An 18,529-nucleotide genomic window follows, 5' to 3' on the forward strand; every position below is an offset into this window, starting at 1 on the left:
CCAAATTCCAAGCTGTGAGGTTTTTCTCCCACTTTGTGGGGGTTTTCTAAATGTCATGGATTGTGACACAAAGCAATAAAGTATGTGTGCCCAGACAAGGAAAAACCCTAACCCCTTCTAAAGTCCAGGTGATGAAGATTGAGGGTTTGATGGATTGAGGGTTTGGTTTATGTGGAGAAGCCTGTGAAGATGGGTTGTCTACCAGGCTGAGTGAATTGAGATTTCCTTCATTCTGCCCTTTGTGGTGGCTTTCCACCATGACATCATCTTCCATCATCACATTCTGCTTCCGACATTCTTCTGGCCCCTACCCCACCACCTGCAGGTTGCCATAGTGACTGAAATAAACAATTTCGCATCACAGCACTTCAATTGTCCACTCCCTAACCGACTCTCCAGCGGTTAAGGAGTGTGGGCGCATGTCTGCTCTCACCGGAGAGGATATATGTGCCAGTTTTCTTCTTTGGATGTTTACTGTCATCATGGCAGGTAGGAAATGGTGCCATGGGCTTCAGTGGTGAATCATTTTGGTGAATTGTGCCTTGTTTTTTTCTCTTGGGTTAGCTTTTTCTTAGTTTCCCTTCTCTTTCTTTCTACCACACCTTCCCTTCCCAATTTGTTAAAACTTCTGTGCACATAGGCTATCCCTTTCCCTAGCATTTTTATTTAGTTCATTCTTATTTGGAATCATCAATGGCCCCTTACAATGTGGCAAAAGCAAGAGACAGTTCCCTGCCCCTAGGAAATTACAATCAAAACATTGCCAGTTGACCATGCATAACAGGGAGGGAAGGGGGAGGCCAAAGTCACTAGAGAGAAGGTGCATAAAGGTTGTCATAGGCCTAATCGAAGTCAGAGGTGCTCTTACCCCTGGACTTGGGGCCAAACTCCAAGGGCACCACACCCCTCCCCCCCAATCCTCTTTAGTCTGTCCTGGGTGCCCTCTATGCCCTCAAGGACATACATGTTAAAAATGTTGCTTAACTTGCAGTGAGGGCTCCAAAGACCTTTTGGTCCAGGCTCCAAAATCACTTAGGTGCACCTCTCTTTGAAGTATTTCATTTCAGTTCAGAAAGAGGAATGGAGTGCCCTTTAACAGGTAGGGGGATTTTTCTGGAGAAAAGAGCCACACAATCAGCCCCTGCCCCCGCCATGTGGCTGCAGGTTTTTAAAATAGCTTTGTGCAATGACCCCACTGGGGGGGGGGAAATCTGCAATGGGGCATGTTTGAGGGCTTGGTCGTTTTTCTGCAATAATTCATTCAGGACAGAAGCTACATCAATGTTGGAAAAGGGAGATGAAAATCATTCAGTGCCATTTTTGAATGGATTGTGCTTCTTGTTAAATCCTAATCAGAATCTTAATGAAGGTGAAGTTAATGGGTGTGTGTTTTAACTGGTGCCCAGGACGATGCAGAGTATCCAAAGGAATCTGCTCCTGGTTTGGAGAGACTTTCCATGGGCAGAATATGTGCAAGCAGGGTTTCTTCACTTTTTCTGTTTTAATGTATTCCCTGGTTCCCCAATGGCCTCTTGCCTTCTGGAGCTGCACCTTCCACTCAGATTAACTGCCTCTCACTCTGGAATCTAAGTTAAGCTATCCCTTCCCTGGACCAATGTGGAGTAAAGGGGTATTGTAGGGTTAGAGAGCACACATTTGGCGTGAGGAGGAGTTGTGTTCCTTCTAAATATACAAATGAGTGGTAAGGTGGCCAGGTAAGAAGTATATTTCTGTTCTAGAACAGGAATTTGTAATGGCTGGCGGCAGTTTGAAACCAAGCAAATGAGGAGAGTATTGCAGCACCTCTAAATGCCAAATTCTGTTGCTTCCTTCCTTGCTTTGGTTCTGTAAATAACATTGCCCAAGGTTTAATTCTAGAGATAGTAGGGGGAAAGATTCGACTTTGCCAGGAGAAGAATCTTCAGCCTGGAAATAGACCAACTTGAACAGGAAACGACAGGCAAATGGGCAACAATGACAACCTTCATTTTGGGGAACCATCTGGAAAGCTTTTAAAAAAATAAAAAATAAAATAAAATACTGTATTCTGCCAAGTCTAAGAAAAGATAGCAAAAATGGTGATGCAAGGTTAGGAATGTTGCAAGGTAGAGAACACAAGTTGTACTGTTTCAGAAAATTAAAGCTGCTACTACTACTAAAGCTACTAAAATTGGACTACTGCAATACGCTCCAAGCCTGTCGGAAGCTTGAGCTGGTGCAGAATGCTGCCACAAGGGTGGTCGTGGGTGCAATTCACTTCAGTAGTATCACATGCATCCTGTGGCAGCTTCATTGGTTACCGGTCCACTTCCGAGTTAGATTCAAGGTGTTGGTCTTGACCTGTAAAGCTCCACATGGCTTGGGACTGGGGTATCTGTCAGACCGCATTTGCCCATATGAACCTGCCAGGGCCCTACGCTCATATTTTCAGGCTGTGCTCATGGCCCTGCCACTGACAGAGATCCAGTTGGCAGAGTCTAGAGATAGGGTATTTTCGGTTGTGGCCCCCTCAGCTCTGGAACGTCCTCCCTGTAGGGCATCACCATGCTTCCTTCCTCAGTGTTTTTAAAAGACAACTAAAAACACATCTTTTTAAAGAGGCTTTTTAATGTTTCATCTGTCGCTTATATCTGGTAGGTTCTTTAGTTTTTACAATTCAAAGTTTTTAGTTTTTAAAAAATAACTTTTTAATTTGAAATATTAAAATCTATCATGCTGATTGTGGTTTTAGCTTGGATATTTATCCGTTAGTTTGTTTATTTAACTATTTGTCAAATTTGTACACGGCCCCAAATGTTTGTCTCTGGGTGGTTAATAATAGCATAAAACAAGTTAAAACATACACAAAAAAATTTAAAACAATTTAAATAATCTAAAAGTCATAACAGATTACAACATAAATATTTAAAAAGCTGAAAAAGCTTGGGTGAAGAAGTGGGTTTTCAAGTGCTTTTAAAAAATGGTCAGAGATGGGGATGATCATATTTCAGTAGGGAACACATTCTGCAGTCTTGGGGCAACAACTGAGAAGGCCTGTCCCCATGTGGCCACCAGCCAAGCTGGAGGCAACTGGAGAGGGACCTCTCCAGATGACCTCAATGGGTGGTGGGGCTCATAATGAAGAAGACATTCTCTTAAATACCCAGGGCATAAGCCATTTAGGGTTTTATAGGTTATAACCAGCACTTGGTATTTTGCCTGGAAACCTACTGGCAGCCAGTGTAGTTCTATCTGCAGTGGGTTCTCCGAGATGACCCAGAGACCAACCTGGCTGCTGCATTCTGCACCAACTGGAGTTTCTGGGCAACATACAAAGGATGTTGCATTCTGGATGTTGCATTCTGCACCAACTGGAGTTTCTGGGCAACATACAAAGGCAGCCCCACATAGAGCACATTGCAGTAATCAAGTCTGGAAGTTAGCAGCATAAATACCACTGTTTTTATTTTGTTCATCTCAAGAAATGGGCACAGTTAGGAGCGGAACCATTGTAAGACAGTGCCCCCTATCCCTAACACTCTCAGACATTCCAGAAGGATACTATGAGATACCAGGGAGAGGTGTGGATCCAGAAGACTGTAAACCTTGTCCTTTTGGGCAAGTGTGACCCCATCTAGAACAGGTAGATCAAAATTGTCTCTGGAGTTCTGACCCCACACTCCTTATCTGGATTCAGTCTCAGTTTATTCTCCCTCATCCAGCCCATTACTGCTTCCAGGCAGGCATTTAGGAAGGTTATGCCATCTCATGATGATGTTGACATGGAGAAGTAGATCTGGGTGTCATCAGCATACCAATAACACCCCGCACCAAATCCCCTGATGATCTCTCTGAGCGGTTTCATGTAGATATTAAAGAACATTGGAGACAGTATGGAGCCCTGAGGGATGCCATACATAAGCTCAGATTTTGAAGAGCAACAGTCTCCGATCGACACCATCTGGAATCTGTCTGAGAGTTAGGAGCGGAACCACTGTAAGACAGTGCCCCCTATCCCTAACACTCTCAGACATTCCAGAAGGATACTATGATCAATAGTATTGAAAGCCGCCAAGACCTTTAACTTGTTTATCTTAATTTGGTTGATTTTATTGGTCTGATTTTACATTGTATCTGTTTTATAAATGTTGTGAGCAGTAGTGTACTAGAGGGGTGGGGTATACATATTTTAAATAAATAAACAAAGCAAAAAACTTCAGACATTAACATCACCAGCACAGAGGTAATGTTGTGAACTGCTATCCCAGCTATCCTTACAGGATTTACAACCCCCGGAGAGAGAGTAAACAGAAAGCAGTAATGAAACTGGATGAAGGAAAATAAATGGCTCACAAAGAAAACAGTAAATGAATTAAGTCCCCTGAACTGAAACTAGGTACCCCCCTCTAACAATAACTGAGTAATAAGTGGAAGGAAAAGACAAAACAAGGAATGAAACAAGCAAAGGGCACAGAACAAGGAATTAAGGGAACAATACAGGCAAGTACAGACAAGACAAACTGGAACACAGAAAAAATATAATTCCAAGAGCACAGTATCTGCTGCCAGCCAAGTTGCAAACTTGGGAGTTTGCATGAGAGACTGTTGAATATGAGAGCCATGAGAGACTGTTGAATATATAAGGCTCAACAGAACCAGGAACCAATCAGGCTTCCCTGAGTCAGCAGTTTGGCTTTCTTCCCTGTTATCTCCTGCACCTGCGTGAGTCCCTCTGAGCCTGCCTCTTGATACTTGTCTCACTATAGGTGGAATCCCAGGCTCGTCCACATCAAAATTCAAGTCTGGCAGCTGTTGAGAATCCTCAGGTTCTGAGTCTGGTTTCTCTGCCAATTCTTGTTGCTGTGGCTCACTAGCAGGTGAGTTTTCCTGCTCTGAGTCTTCTGATTCTGAAGTCTGAGCCATGACAGGTAAGTGTTGTATTGCTAAAGAAAGCAACCAATTGGGTTTTTCCCCCTAGAGAAAGACACCATCACAATGTGCTTTATTAGCAGGAAGTGGCTTGGCTTGAAATGCATGGTTTTATATCAGTTTAAGAAAGCATCAAACTCATAACAAAAAGTCCTGTGTTACACATTGTTGCACTGTTTCAGGAAGGAGAAAGTGTAAAGATCACAGGTGGTCATCTCCAACACAGAGTTAAGTTCTTAAGAGGTAAGTCCTTTCTTCCAAACCAAATGGCTACTTGGTTTCTTTTCAGGCCCAATGACCTTTTCAAACCAATCATAGAAGACATCTATCATAGTTAAATGTTGATCTGGCCATTTTGATTACTGCTTTGTGGACTGAAAGGTAATTTTCCAGTTTACAAGAAATGGCAATCAATCTGTTTTTGTAAGAGAAAAAGATATAATTCTTCAAGGTAAGTTAGAAAATGTACCTTGTCTTACAAGGGAGCAGGCTTGTGTAGAGAACTGGATGGGAGGGGGCACACTCATTCATAGGAAATGGCTTGGCTTAAAAACGTAAAGTAATTCATGGTTTCTCACAATCTTAAGAAAGCAACAAACCCATGACAAAAAGTCTGGTGTGAGGTAAGGAACATCAAAATTGTCTCTTTGATTCAGGACTTGTGAAACATTACCAGCATGGAAACAGAAGCAAGTCACTTATTCCTAATGGAAGTTGTTGCTTGGTTCCTTTTCTAGCCTACTAGCCTTTTCAGTCCAGTCATTGAAGGCTAACTGTGTAGACTTTCAGGGATATTGGTTGATCTTTGATGATTTTTCAAAAAAGTTTATGAAACTGTTTATAAGTGTCATGATTACTTTAATTCATGGCAGAAAGTTGCAAATGGATCTGGAAGAAAATTCCCTGCTCTGTCCATGATCCAAGTCTCATTTGCATGAAACTGTTCCTTGCCTTCATATAAAAGGAGTAGTTCCTCATTTTTGCACCCCAGGTTTTATTTTTCTAAACCCATTAAAAATCAACAAGCAGACTGATCTCCTTAAACATCTGCATATTTAATCCTACAATCATGTAGCAACACCATCTGAAATTTCAGAGCTTTCTGCCCAACCATTCAGGAGTTATTAATGTTTTTGAGTTTTCCATTGATTCCTACAAGGGAATTATGATTTGCGTCAGAAATCATATGATTATGTCAGGTGCAGCTCCACCTAGTGGTAGCCCATGTAGCTGCACACATTTGCTTAATTGTACATCCACCTCTTTAGAAGAATCATCAGTTCCCACTGGGCACACGCTTCCGCTCCTGCCACCATTTCTATATCATCTGGAAATGTTGGGTGGGCAATGCCAGATTCCCTCTTCTGCCCAATATTTGCAAACCAACATTTGAAGTTAGTTTGACACAGGCAGAAAAGAGAATCTGACATTTTCCACCTGACATTAATGGGTCCTGATGACATGGAAGCAGGAGCAGGAGAATGCACCCGTTGGGAACTGGCAACTCTTCTGTACTTATTTGCCACCATTGGATATGAATCCACCCATACAGACTAATTAGTCACGAGGAGGCCCCATTGAAATCAATCAACTTAACTCCCATTAACTTCAATGGGACTCTGTCATAACTAACTTAGTCTGGAAGTTGCACACTATAAGTGGACTTTGCTGGAAAGTGAAGCAATTATTTTTGAATGGGAGTGGAGAGGGTAATTGAGAGTGGTTCATGCTAATGTTGACATTCTTTCCAAATAAAAGCTCAGTAAAATAACCAGTTAGTGGGGGTGGGACCAGAAAGGTTCTGGTAAATGGCATATACATGTAAAGAGGGTTTACTACATATTTACCAGATTTATCTCACTGATCCCTGCATTAGGACAAAAGGAATAGACAGGAAGTTAAGTTATAATGAGGTTTGCTATTTCTCTCCTTGAAATATTTCACAGTTACTTAACTCTGAGATTTGTATTAATGGTGGGGTGGAGGGATTGATTCCATATGATGTTCATGACAGAAGTAAGCCGGAAGCCATGATTCTGTTTTTTGTTGCAAGACTTGTTCTGTAGATGTGCTTTTAAAAGTTACAATTTCATCTACATGATCACAGGTTGTACATTTCTTTGAATTACTCAAGGGAGAAAGCCAGGAATGGTAATCAGCCTGGCTTGATGCGGCTCTTACCAACAACTTGTAAGGATTAGGAAGTTGTCAAAAAGCTATCATTAGAGCTTTAGTGATTATTTTCTTCCAGTAAGTCACATTAAATTAGAAACTAATGCATTTCTTCCTTTGATGGCTTTTTATAGTTATCTGCAGGTGAAGGAATATCAGTCACAAAAGAAATTTGATTTTGTTCATCATTAATTTTTAATTTGTTTTTGAGACGTCTTCTAGCTACCTTTGTAAGCTTCAAAATTCATAATGTAGTCACTAGAGTACACCTCCCTTAGGATTCTACACTGATGCAAAAACTAATGTTCTGTAGCAGCTCATACGGGTGATCTTTTTAATATGGGTTTCGCCCCACCCATTATGTTTGCTTTGTACAGTATTTTTGCTTTGAGCATCTAGCAAGATCTATATATGATTGGCAAAATACAGGCCTACATAAAAGGAGATGCATATGCTGAAATTCATTTGAAGCAGTTTTACACCCTTGCTGTCAAAAGTTGGGGTATCAACAAATCAGATTCTGCAATTTGATTTGAGGTTAAATTAAACCACAGAACCATCAAATTGATTTGTTGAGAACAGCCAGCTTGGCCGTCTGTTTCAATGAATCACCCTCAAATCACCCAAATTGATTCAGGTGACTCGAGCATCATTTTGAGTCCCATTTTGCTGGGAAAATGGGCCTTAAAATGCCACTTTCTTCTGGGAAGTGCTAGTCTATCAATTGGGGTCAGCTGGTAGACCAGCCCTCAGCTCCAGACTTAGCACATCAAGCCCACCTTGGAAGACTGGTCTACTGGGTAGACCACTCCTCTGAGTTGGGCAGACGCACTAAGTCCAGAGTCGAGGGCTGGTCTAACCACTGACCCAATTGGGAGATCATCTCCTCCTGGAAGAAAGCATCATTTTCATGCCTGTTTTCCAAGCAAAATAGGCCTCAAAATGGTGCTCAAATCACCCGAATCAATGCAGGTCAAATCAGGGTGATTCTCTTCAACCCCGGATTGGGCCATCTGTTATGAGGGTGATTTGATTCAAAGTTGAATCAGTGAATTGCCCCGATTCAACCTATTCAAGATTGAATCAAATTTCATGCTGCTGGTCAAAAGCACAATTTGAAATAAAATACAGCACATCTCTTTTTCTGGTGTAGCTCTGAGGACAGCTAGTTCATTTCTTTTGTAAGAACAGAATATAATAGCTTTGAGTTCCACAGTTTTGAGTCTATTAATTATTACTTATTTGTTTTGAATCCTGAATCTATTAGAGAATTTGCTCTGATGTTTCTACCATGATGTCCTGAGTGCATTTTGTTCTTTCCAAACACAGCACAACATTCATACCTCTCTTTCCCAGGAGAACAAAGAAATAAAAGTTTCATCATGTTGACATCAAACATGGGTGGAATTCTTGACAGGTTTTCAGGCACTGAGGCTGACATATTGTGCAAAGCTATGTTCTCATTGCAACATAGATTCACATAGTTGCATAAGTGCATTCTTGTGCAAGTGGGAAAATTTTGCAAACAGTTACACAACAGTACAACTATTATTTCCAATGGCCCATACTATCACACACTGCATTTGTGCAATTTTTTCACTTGCACAGGGGTGTGCTTGCACAAATGTGTGAATGTTACATTGCAGCACACATGTAATGATTCACTGTATGTCAGTCTATGTTCTTTAGGAAAGTAATCTTCCATTCACATTATTGTATGCTTTCCTAATGACAAAAACATGAGCATTGTGTATTTAGAAGTAAGGAGAGTGGTCCCTTGATAGGACAGAACCCATTAAAAGACTATTCCAACCTGCCTTCTGTAGGGACCAGCCTCCCAACCCTCTAAAGTGTTAACAGGAAGTGAACCCTTGTCTTGACTGACAGGCTGGTGAAGGCCAGGTCAAACAATCAGTACACCAGGTAGGTGGGACCTAGAGGGTGGTTGCTGGGATTTCTGGGAAGAAGAAAGGAAGTCTGTGCAGCAAACATGGAGGAGGACATTCGGCAATGGAGTTTTGCTGTGGCAGGATGACTGAAGATCCCTGTAAGACAGGATTGCAGGAGGCTTAATTCTCATCAGGAATTTGGTGAGTTCAAGAACAAGAAGCCAGGGCTTGGGCTTTGGGAATTTAGCATAGGAAAAGTGTATTTAGTTGGACCACATCAGAAATTTATATTTCTTTGTGTGTGTGCTTTGCATTTTCCTAAATATCTGTTCTTTGCAACTAAGTAACTAAGATTTCAAAGGGTGTCGCCTTAGAGCCAGCAAGGTGTATTGAAGCATTCTTGTAACCAAGTTAAACATTTTTAAGTGTATCTAAAAAGCTAAACGCCTCAGACAGAACTAGTCTGTAGTACTTTTATTAAAAGTCTATTTTTCTCTGTTTTTTACTTTTTACAAGCCTCCCAGGGTTGGTTATTAACCCAGCAGGAGAAAGTGGGGCGGGGGGGACAGAAGGGGGATTTCTCCAATTTCTCAATGAGAGCTTGGCCAAATTAACAACTCCATGTGCAGGAAAATGCCTGGGAGAACAAATGGATTTATACACTTCCTTGTTAGCAAGGAGGAGAAGGTGAACAGGGATCTTTGATCAATGCCCATTCAGAGTAGCCTGTAGGAGAGATCCGGTGGCAGCAGTAACATACCAGAACTTCTGGGTTTACCAGAATATTTTTCTTAGCTTTCTGGATTTTGAAAGATAAGGATTTTAAATTGTGAAATTTTTTACTTGAAGATAATGTACTTTGCATCTCTCATTTTGTAACAAAATTTTGTTACATCGCAATTAGAATTCATAGCTCATTGATTGATGCTAATGTTAATGACTGAGTTAATGATGAATGCTGGAATTTATTCTTTGTGTTGTTGTTTTGTTTTGGCCATTGGCCGTAAATAAAGTATCTATCTAATTGTTTATAGGCAGCTTCTCTGAGCACGCTGCGGAAATGACTCATCACTGATAGGAGTCATTCCTGAGCTAGTTGACTGAGAAGGCTGCTAAGAGCTTGTTACAACTAGTTCAGCCAGTTTATTCATTAACTGACCTGAGTCAGGAAAGGAAATTGCCACACACCAATTCTCTACACCTTCAGTTAAGAGAACAAATCTACATAAAAGTGAACAATAGTAGCAGTTGATTTATTACAGAGTCGTAAGACTTCACAATATAAAATATCTTATTTTTACAAATGTAGCCACTCATACCAAATGTAGCCATTCATACCCTGTGACTATAACTCTTTAACATATAAAGAGCTTTTCTAGATGATGTTTTCTAAAACATGTTAGCAGGCCTGCTCAACTTTGCCCCCCCAGCTGTTTTTGGACTACAATTCCCATAATCCCCAGCAACAGTGGCCAATGGCCAGGGATTATGGGAGCTGTAGGCCAGCATCTGCAGGAGGGCTGAAGCTGAGCAGCCCTGAGCTAAGGACAGAGCGTCTGAATAAATTTAAGTTGAGCTTACAGAGGATCCATACAGTTCCACAGATTGCCGCTGTCTCCTCTTCCAGGATCTGAAGAGGTGGTCACATGGCCAACTCTTGTTTTTTGTGATTAACCCATGATTAACCCGCCCACTCCTGTTCAAACCACAAATGAAATCAAGGATGAAATTAATCATGAAGAACAAGAACTGGCCAGCAGGGGTGCTGTGGAAATTATTCCAGGATCCTTTTCCACATGTGATCACCCCTTCAGTAAGAAAAGGGAGAGGAAGAAAAGACAGCAACAATATGCAAGACTGTTTTGATGCTCCATAAGTGTTCGCCTTCCATTTATCTGCAGACTCTGTTTGTTGTTTGTTTGTTTATGTATATGTCTGTCTGTCTGTTTGTTTACTTTATTTGATTTCTATACCGCCCTTCCAAAACTGACTCAGGGTGGTTTACACAGGGAAACAATAAATAAATGAGACGGATCCCTGTCCCAAAGGGCTCACAATCTAAAAAGAAGCATCAGATAGACACCAGCAACAGTCACTGGAGGTACTGTGCTGGGGGTGGATAGGGCCATTTGCTCTACCCCTGCTAAATGAGAGCCAGCATGGTGTAGTGGTTAGAGTGCTGGACTAGGACCGGGGAGACCTGTGTTTAAATCCCCAGTCAGCCATAATACTTGTTGGGTGACTCTGGGCCAGTCACTTCTCTCTCAGTCTAACCTACTTCACAGGGTTGTTGTGAGGAGAAACCTAAGTATGTAGTACACTGCTGTGGGTTCCTTGGAGGAACAGCGGGATATAAAATGTAAAATAATAATAATAATAATAATTAATAAATAGAAAGAATCACCACGTTAAAAGGTGCCTCTTTGCCAAGTTAGCAGGGGTTGATAGCATGCGTTCATAGCATGTTCACAGCATGTTTACTGTTGCATAGAAAACCTCAGAGTTGTCAGCAAAGTTCCATCTAATATAAAATCCACATAAAATATAGTAATGCTGTGTTCAGTGGGACTTACTGCCAGGTAAGTGAATTTGCTGCCAGGTAAATTCTCAGACTTCAACCTGCGAATTTTTCAGTGATCAACATTGCTCAGTGGGGAGTGGGGTGAACAATCCTAAAAAGAAACAGAATTGAACAATTAGCCTGTCACGCTCATTTAATCACTGAGGATGATAACATATTCCTTTGAAATGGAAGCCAAAACTCTCATTGATTTTAATGGGTCTGGATAGACCCCGATTTGTATTGCACTATCAATTTGTTTCTCTGATGTGCTGTTCACTTGACCCTAATTAGGCGTTCTTCTTTCTCTGTCCAGGTTTCAGTGTTTGTAATTCTGCCCATTCATGCTGGGGTAGCTCAGACTACTACCTGTAGAGATCATCTCTTTACATTTTGGTCTCTGACCATTGTTTTTGCAGCCTCACTCTAGTGTAAACTGTGTTCACGTTGGAGGGCTTTAAGGGAACAAAGAGCAAAATAGGACTCTGAATGTATTGAGGGAGAAAAGAGGGCCATTAATAGAAAAAAAGGGGAGAATGAAAAGAGACAGGACCTGTGGTGATGGGTAAACATCAATAGAGCAAAGGAGACAAGAGGAAAAAAGGACAACATGGAAAGGAGTTAACAGAGAAGGCTCTGATAAAAAGGGAACAAAATGAAGGTGCAGAAAAGGGGGAGAATTGTTAGATTCTGAAACTCCTTAGCAAAAATGAAGCTCAAGCTTAGTGAATCTTGTTCTCGGTTGAATCAGAAGATACATTGTGTCTTATTTCATCAGATGAATCATTACAAACATATATAGAGGTCATGCACTTGACTATGAGAGGGGTGGGGATGGAGGGAAGGCAGGGATTAACCAACCTGCCCCCCAGATAATCAACCATCTCCTCTTCCGTGCACCAATGCCCACCCATGCGATCCACACTACTCTCAGCAGCATGTATCACTGGAGGTCAGTAGAATGAGTCCCAGGCTCCAAGAATCCTGAACACGGTGCATTGGGGGGATCTCCTCATGAGCTGGGTGCTCTAGGCGCCCAATTCTGCTTATGCTTGGGCTGTGTGCAACCCACACATTGTGTGCAATCCTTTGTACTCAAGGAGAGGAAGAATTCAGCTTCATGTTCTGCATTGCATCCCTTCCGACTGTCCCTATTTACCAGTGACACTAATTTCTAGTACCTGTCCCTGGTAAAATCACCAGCTGTCATCCTGACTAAAGCAGTGTAGGTACACCAGGAAGACATATCCATGCTGTGGAGAGCTTCCCAACTTCCACAGCACCTGCAGTGGGTGGGTGGGAGGAATAGCTGATCTTCTTTGCTTCTGGAAGTGCTCTGTATCACTCAAAAATATGTTCTTGAGGGCTGTGTGATGCTCCGGGACATATTTTTTGGTGATGCAACCACCCGCTCACATTTTGTGCCCAATGTTGTGCAGATAGGAAAGCTTTCTGTAGCAGAGACACACCTGCCTGGCGCACCCACACTGCAGTAGTCACCATCCCTCGCATTTTGTGGAATGCCTTGTTAGAATGTTGCTTGTGTGAGTCACACATGACACACCATGCACCATGACACATTTCAAAGACTGCAGATGTATGGTATTTTTGGTCATCTAAAAACCTTCAGTTTAAGATGGGTGTTAAGATGCTTTCAATGTTCACACGTCTCTAAAAGCATGGCAATGGCAAGTTAAGATGTCCATCTAAACTCTGGTGCCATATAAACTGTAAAGACTTTGTACAGTCTGGTTCCATGTTCCATGTTCTGAGACCTCATGCAGACTCTCATATAAACTTTGTAGGGATGTGCAAAATGTTCCGGGTACAAAATGGTTTGTACTCAAAATGGGCCATTTTGGGTGTTCTGTAGACAAAATGCCCATTTTCCAAATCCAAAAGTTTTGTACACAAAACAAAACGTCCCTGTTTCAGCTACAAAATGCTTTGTTGTTTCGGACCTCTATTTTGTGGTGATATCTGAGTCAGTCTCCATGTTGTGTTTGACATCTCTTTGAATTTCCAGCCTTCCAATCAGTGACCTAAATCATGGGCTGACCTGCTGACGATTCCTTCCTTGTTCCCCATTGGCTCTTTCGCCTCTTGCCACTCCTTACTGACCCTACATTGGCCAGGGGAAGGGTCGAAGAAGGGGCAAAGATGGGGGGGAGTTCAAGGAGGGGTTTTCAATTCATTCAACAAGTTAGTTACTCATTTGCCATTCTGACTTTCTGCCTCATTGGGGAGAGAGAGAGAGAGAGAGAGAGAGAGAGAGAGAGAGAGAGAGAACGAACTAGTTTGTATTGCATGGCATGCCTCAAGTTGCCATGATGATGCCATGCCATTGCCTATGCTTTCCTGCCTGCCTTGTTGCCAGCCTGAGCCCAGCCTGCTATGGCTACTGCATGCCAGCCTGGGAATGGATTTATATGCTGCATTGCTTTTTTGTTCCAGAAGAATTTTTTTCACCCACTTGAGAGATGCCATGCCATTGCCTATGCCTACTTTGTTGCCAGCCTGAGCCCAGCCTGTAGATTCTCTGGTAGCATATGAGATTTTCAGCAACAAACCATGAATCCACTCTCATATGCTACCAGAGAATCGACACTCAAAACATCTCAGAAACAACAGAACCCAGTACCCCATGGGTTAGCAAACCTTAAACTTCAAAAATTCACCAAATATCAGCCCTTTGCCAAATTCCTCTGAAATTTGGGTGGTAGCTTCCACCCATTGGACACTACCACCCCCAACCACTAGTTTTGCCCCAGGGCTATTTTTTAAAATCCAAAATGTTTTGGATTTGGATTTTGCAATTTCGAACAAAGAACAAAATAGGAGTGTTTCAGACTGCATGATTTCAAACAAAGAACAAAATGGGGGTGTTTTGGATTTGGGCCAAAAAAAAATAGAAAAAAACAAAACACACAACTCTAACACGTTGTGCCCTTACTTGTGAGTAGACATGCAAGTTTGCTCAAAAATAAACATTTTGCCCTTTCTCAAGAGTAGATCTACTCATGAGTAAGAGTGTTTTGTACTCATAAAATTGAGGGGCTACACATTAGCAATGATGCACTTTCTACACACAATTTTGAGAGGCAACATGTGAGAAAGACTGATTGTCTACTTGTGAGAAAATATGTGATATCTACCTACAAATAAGATTGAGGGCCTATCCACAAATACATTCAGGTCAACTTATGAGTAAAGTTGAGGGTCTAATGGCAAGTAAGAATGGAATAGCTACCCACTAGTAAGATTAAGTGTCTACTCACAAACAAGCTAGGATACAGGGTTCTCATGAGTGAGGGCATGGGCATTACTAACAGGTAAGGGGTGCATTCTACTAATCTCTAATGGTTCCAAGCCCTGTCATTGTACATAGCACTTGGGTAAAGAGCTCTGCCTTGTAGATATGAATCAGACAGAAAACCATCTGGTGTATCTGTAGGAAGTTATTGTAGTTGGATTGAGGCCCTTTTGAATTTCTGGCTGGACAATTACTATATAAGTATTCGGGGGGAGCATTGTACTTTGTCAAGATGCATCAGGCAGAAATTCATCGGGCTACCTCTAGCAAGGATGTGCACTAGCTGGTTCTGCTAAGTTGGGATCCTGCATTCCAGATTAGAGTTGCAGTGGTTTATCAGAATGTGCTTGTGCTCCTCCTGCTGAGAAAGCTCTTTCTCAGTCCATATTTGTTGCAGGGAATGATCTGTGATTCTTGTTGCACAAGCTTTGCGCCTGAACACAAATAAAACACAATACATGCATGATGGATTAAACTCAGGCCAGACTCTTTAAAACTGGAGCGAACAAGTAACTGAACTAGGTTAACTAGAGTGTGGGTGACTCCTCTCCCAAGAGAGGCAGCCTCATTAAGAGAGCTGCCATTCCCATGGCTGGGTGATCAACTGGGCTGGGAGGTTGCCAGCAGTCAGTCAACAGTTTTTGCCTTCTCCTTGCCACGCAGCTTTCTGCAGTGAGGGAGGGTCGCTGGTCACAATCTCAAAGCTCTGCCTAGGTGAGCTGAGCAACTCCTATAGGGGTTCCATTTCCAGCCACCCCAAGCCATGGGACCCTGAGGGACTGTAGAATCCCCCTTCACTACAATGGTGCCTGTGGTTGAACACCACTGATGCAATCCTACTCCGCCAAACACTGCATCCCCTACCAGTGTGAGAGGACGACCTCTCACTACCTCAGAATAGCAACCACTAGCCTAGTGCCCAAAATAAAAGACTCAGTGGGAAGGAGGCCAAAAAAATTCCCACCAGTGACCAATCAAGTAAAAAAATCTAAAAACTCTACTCAGACAGGTGACCGGCTATCTTCCACTGAGCAATATGTGGGTGCCAAGCTGCAGGCCAGTGAGAGGATGTGGGCAGGGCCAATCGAGTAACCTGGTTATCCTCTATAATAAAAGGCTTGATTGTGATCCCGTGTCATTTCTCGGCCCGTGTCTTTCTCGGCCATTCTGGGCATGCACAGAGCGCATGCCCAGAACGGCTGAGAACGATACAGCCGCAGGGACACAGGCGGCCATGTTGGCAAGAGCAGCGGGCTAAGAAGAAACTATGGGGAGGGAGATGCAGGGATTGGGGAGGGCAGAGGCAGAGGCGGCGGGTCCAGCCCGGCCGCTTCCGAAGCCAGACGGGAGGAGGCGGTGGTGGGGAGCCGCTGCCTCGGCCAGAGAACACAGTACGGCCGAGCGGCCACGAGACTGGGCCCGCTGGCGGCTGCCGGCAGGGAGACAGGCCCCGCTGGTGGTGGTGGCCGCTGCAGGGCGACTGGGGTCAATGGCGGCGGAGGCAGGGAGACGACTGGGCCTGGTCCACTGGCGGCGGCAGCCACACACAGCCCCACCAGAGACGGAGGGAAAAGGGGGTGGGGGGGAACGCTAGCCCCCGTTATTTTAACGGGCTAAAAAACACTAGTTACTTATAAAGCCCTCAACATCTTGGGTCCAGGGTACTTAAGAGAGTGCCTTCTCTCTCATGAACCCTTTTGCCTATTAAGATAATCTGGACAGGTCTGGGTATGATTGCCGACAGCTTGTTTGGTGGTGACTCAGGACCGGGCCCTCTCTGTGGCTGCCCCAGGGCTCTGGAATTCACTCCTTGTTGAAATAAGAGTATCTCCTTCTCTGCTTGCTTTTAGGAAGACCCTCAAGATGCACCTGTTTTCCCAGACTTTTAACTGAAATTTTAGATTTTTAATGTATTTATCTACCTAGATTGTTTTTACTTTTAGTGTATTGTGACTGCTTATACTTTTTAACATTTGCTATGTTTTAACTTTGTACACCGTCAAGAGATGTCTATATCAGGCAGTATAGAAATTAGATAGATAGATAGAGGCAGCTGCCTTGCCCGCAGCCCATTGGGCATGTAAACCTGTGACTGGCAGATGGCAGACCAGCACCTCCCACCCCTCACATGGCCAGGTGCAACTCCACCCTGCCCACTTCTGGATGCTGGGAATGGGACGGGCTAAGTAAGCACTCAAGAGCAACTTTGAGCATCTATTCAGTTACATGACCTTCTTTTGCATTTTTGTCCCATTGTGCTACTGTGGCATTAGATTGGATGTCAGCCAATGCTCTTCGCAGTGGAGCCAGTTCACACATTCAGCTGCAAACCAGTGCTTTCATTAAGATAGATAATGATATACTAGCCGACCCCACACAGAGCATCTGTGCAGCGCTTTGGGGTCGGCTGTTTTCCCCTCCCCCTCCCTCCTGGCCCGGTCTCTCCTCTCTTCCCCTTTCCTCCAGCCCCTTGCTCTCCAGCCCTCCCCCTCCCATTCCTCCCCACACACAGAGTCTCACGAGGCGGCGGGCAGCCAAGAAGGGCCCTGTCGCCCATCTGCCACAGCCGTTTTTTCTCCCTCCCGTCCGCCTGCCACCACGGCTTTTCTCTTCCCCCCTCCGCCTGCCCACCACCGCCAATTTTCTCCGCTTTTCTCCGCTTTTCTCCCCCCTTCTGCTTTCTCCGCTTTTCTCTTCCCCCGCCTGCTGCCACTGCTTTTCTCTCCCCCACTCCTCTGCCTGCTGCCGCCACTTTCTTCCCCCTTTTGTTCTCCCTCCTCACTTTGCCGGTCCTCTCACCGGGCCTCTCACCTCCACTGCCAAATCCTGGACATGCATGCCAGCTAAGAGAATTAATTATATAGATTATTAGTTCCATGACTTGGGCCACCTTAACACATAATGGCAAACCAGAGGTAATCGTGCCAGAGGTTTACAATCATGTATGTCTGAATGTCATCATTGAACTGCAGGATAGGTCAGTTTTAGCCCCAAACCTGAATTGTCAGCTTAGGTCTGTAGTGAGTTTCACTGCTGAGGCCTCGGGTTTGAAGGTGGCATTCCACCACCATGTTCTAACTGGGGTTGAGGGTATGATGCTCCTCCCCCTCTCCTCATGAATTGGTTGCCACGGCTGTCCTTCATGCCATCCCTGTAGCCAATGCCTCTCCCTTCACCAACTCCCAGACTGCATATCAGATCGTCTGGGAGTGCATGGGGAGGGGTGAATGGAGGTAAACTGAGGGGCCATTGGTCCTGTGGTTTCCTGTTATTTGTGAAGATGACTTTGGCCTTCTATACTATAGTCATGGCTGGAAAAAAAGCTCCCCTCTAGCAGTGAGAAGTGGCTGTTATTAAAGCAACTGAAGATGCTGTCATAACAGTTCACCACAGGTTAGCATTCCATCCTGACAGACTTTTTCTGTTAGAAAGGAGGGGAAAAAGAACAAGATCAATATACAGGGAGCAACTGAAAGTTAAACTATTTTTTCTGACACAGTCTAATTACTACAACCCACCAGGCTCAAAGGTATTGTCTTGGTACAAGATGCACTGTACTAATTTTTTTTTTAATCCTATTGAAGATTTCCAGGAGTTTTTCAAGCAGCTGTGTGAAGAGAGAGACCATTGGCAATTATGTGTTGTTATTAGTCCTCACACAAGACACCAAACAAGGGCTCTTATCCA

General features: G+C 43.5%; 1 long non-coding RNA gene across 1 annotated transcript in view; it reads left to right on the forward strand.

The window, feature by feature from the left end:
• Positions 1 to 388: 388 nt before the first annotated feature.
• The window catches only part of LOC128334598 (uncharacterized), a 32,900-nt gene continuing 14,759 nt past the window's right edge, over positions 389 to 18,529 (forward strand). The window contains exons 1-2 of the long non-coding RNA XR_008311337.1: positions 389 to 489; positions 4,746 to 4,856. This is a non-coding gene — a long non-coding RNA (uncharacterized LOC128334598). The remainder of the gene's footprint in view (positions 490 to 4,745; positions 4,857 to 18,529) is intronic.

Source organism: Hemicordylus capensis, chromosome 9 (genome assembly GCF_027244095.1).
Source record: "Hemicordylus capensis ecotype Gifberg chromosome 9, rHemCap1.1.pri, whole genome shotgun sequence".
Taxonomy (NCBI): Eukaryota; Metazoa; Chordata; class Lepidosauria; order Squamata; family Cordylidae; genus Hemicordylus; species Hemicordylus capensis.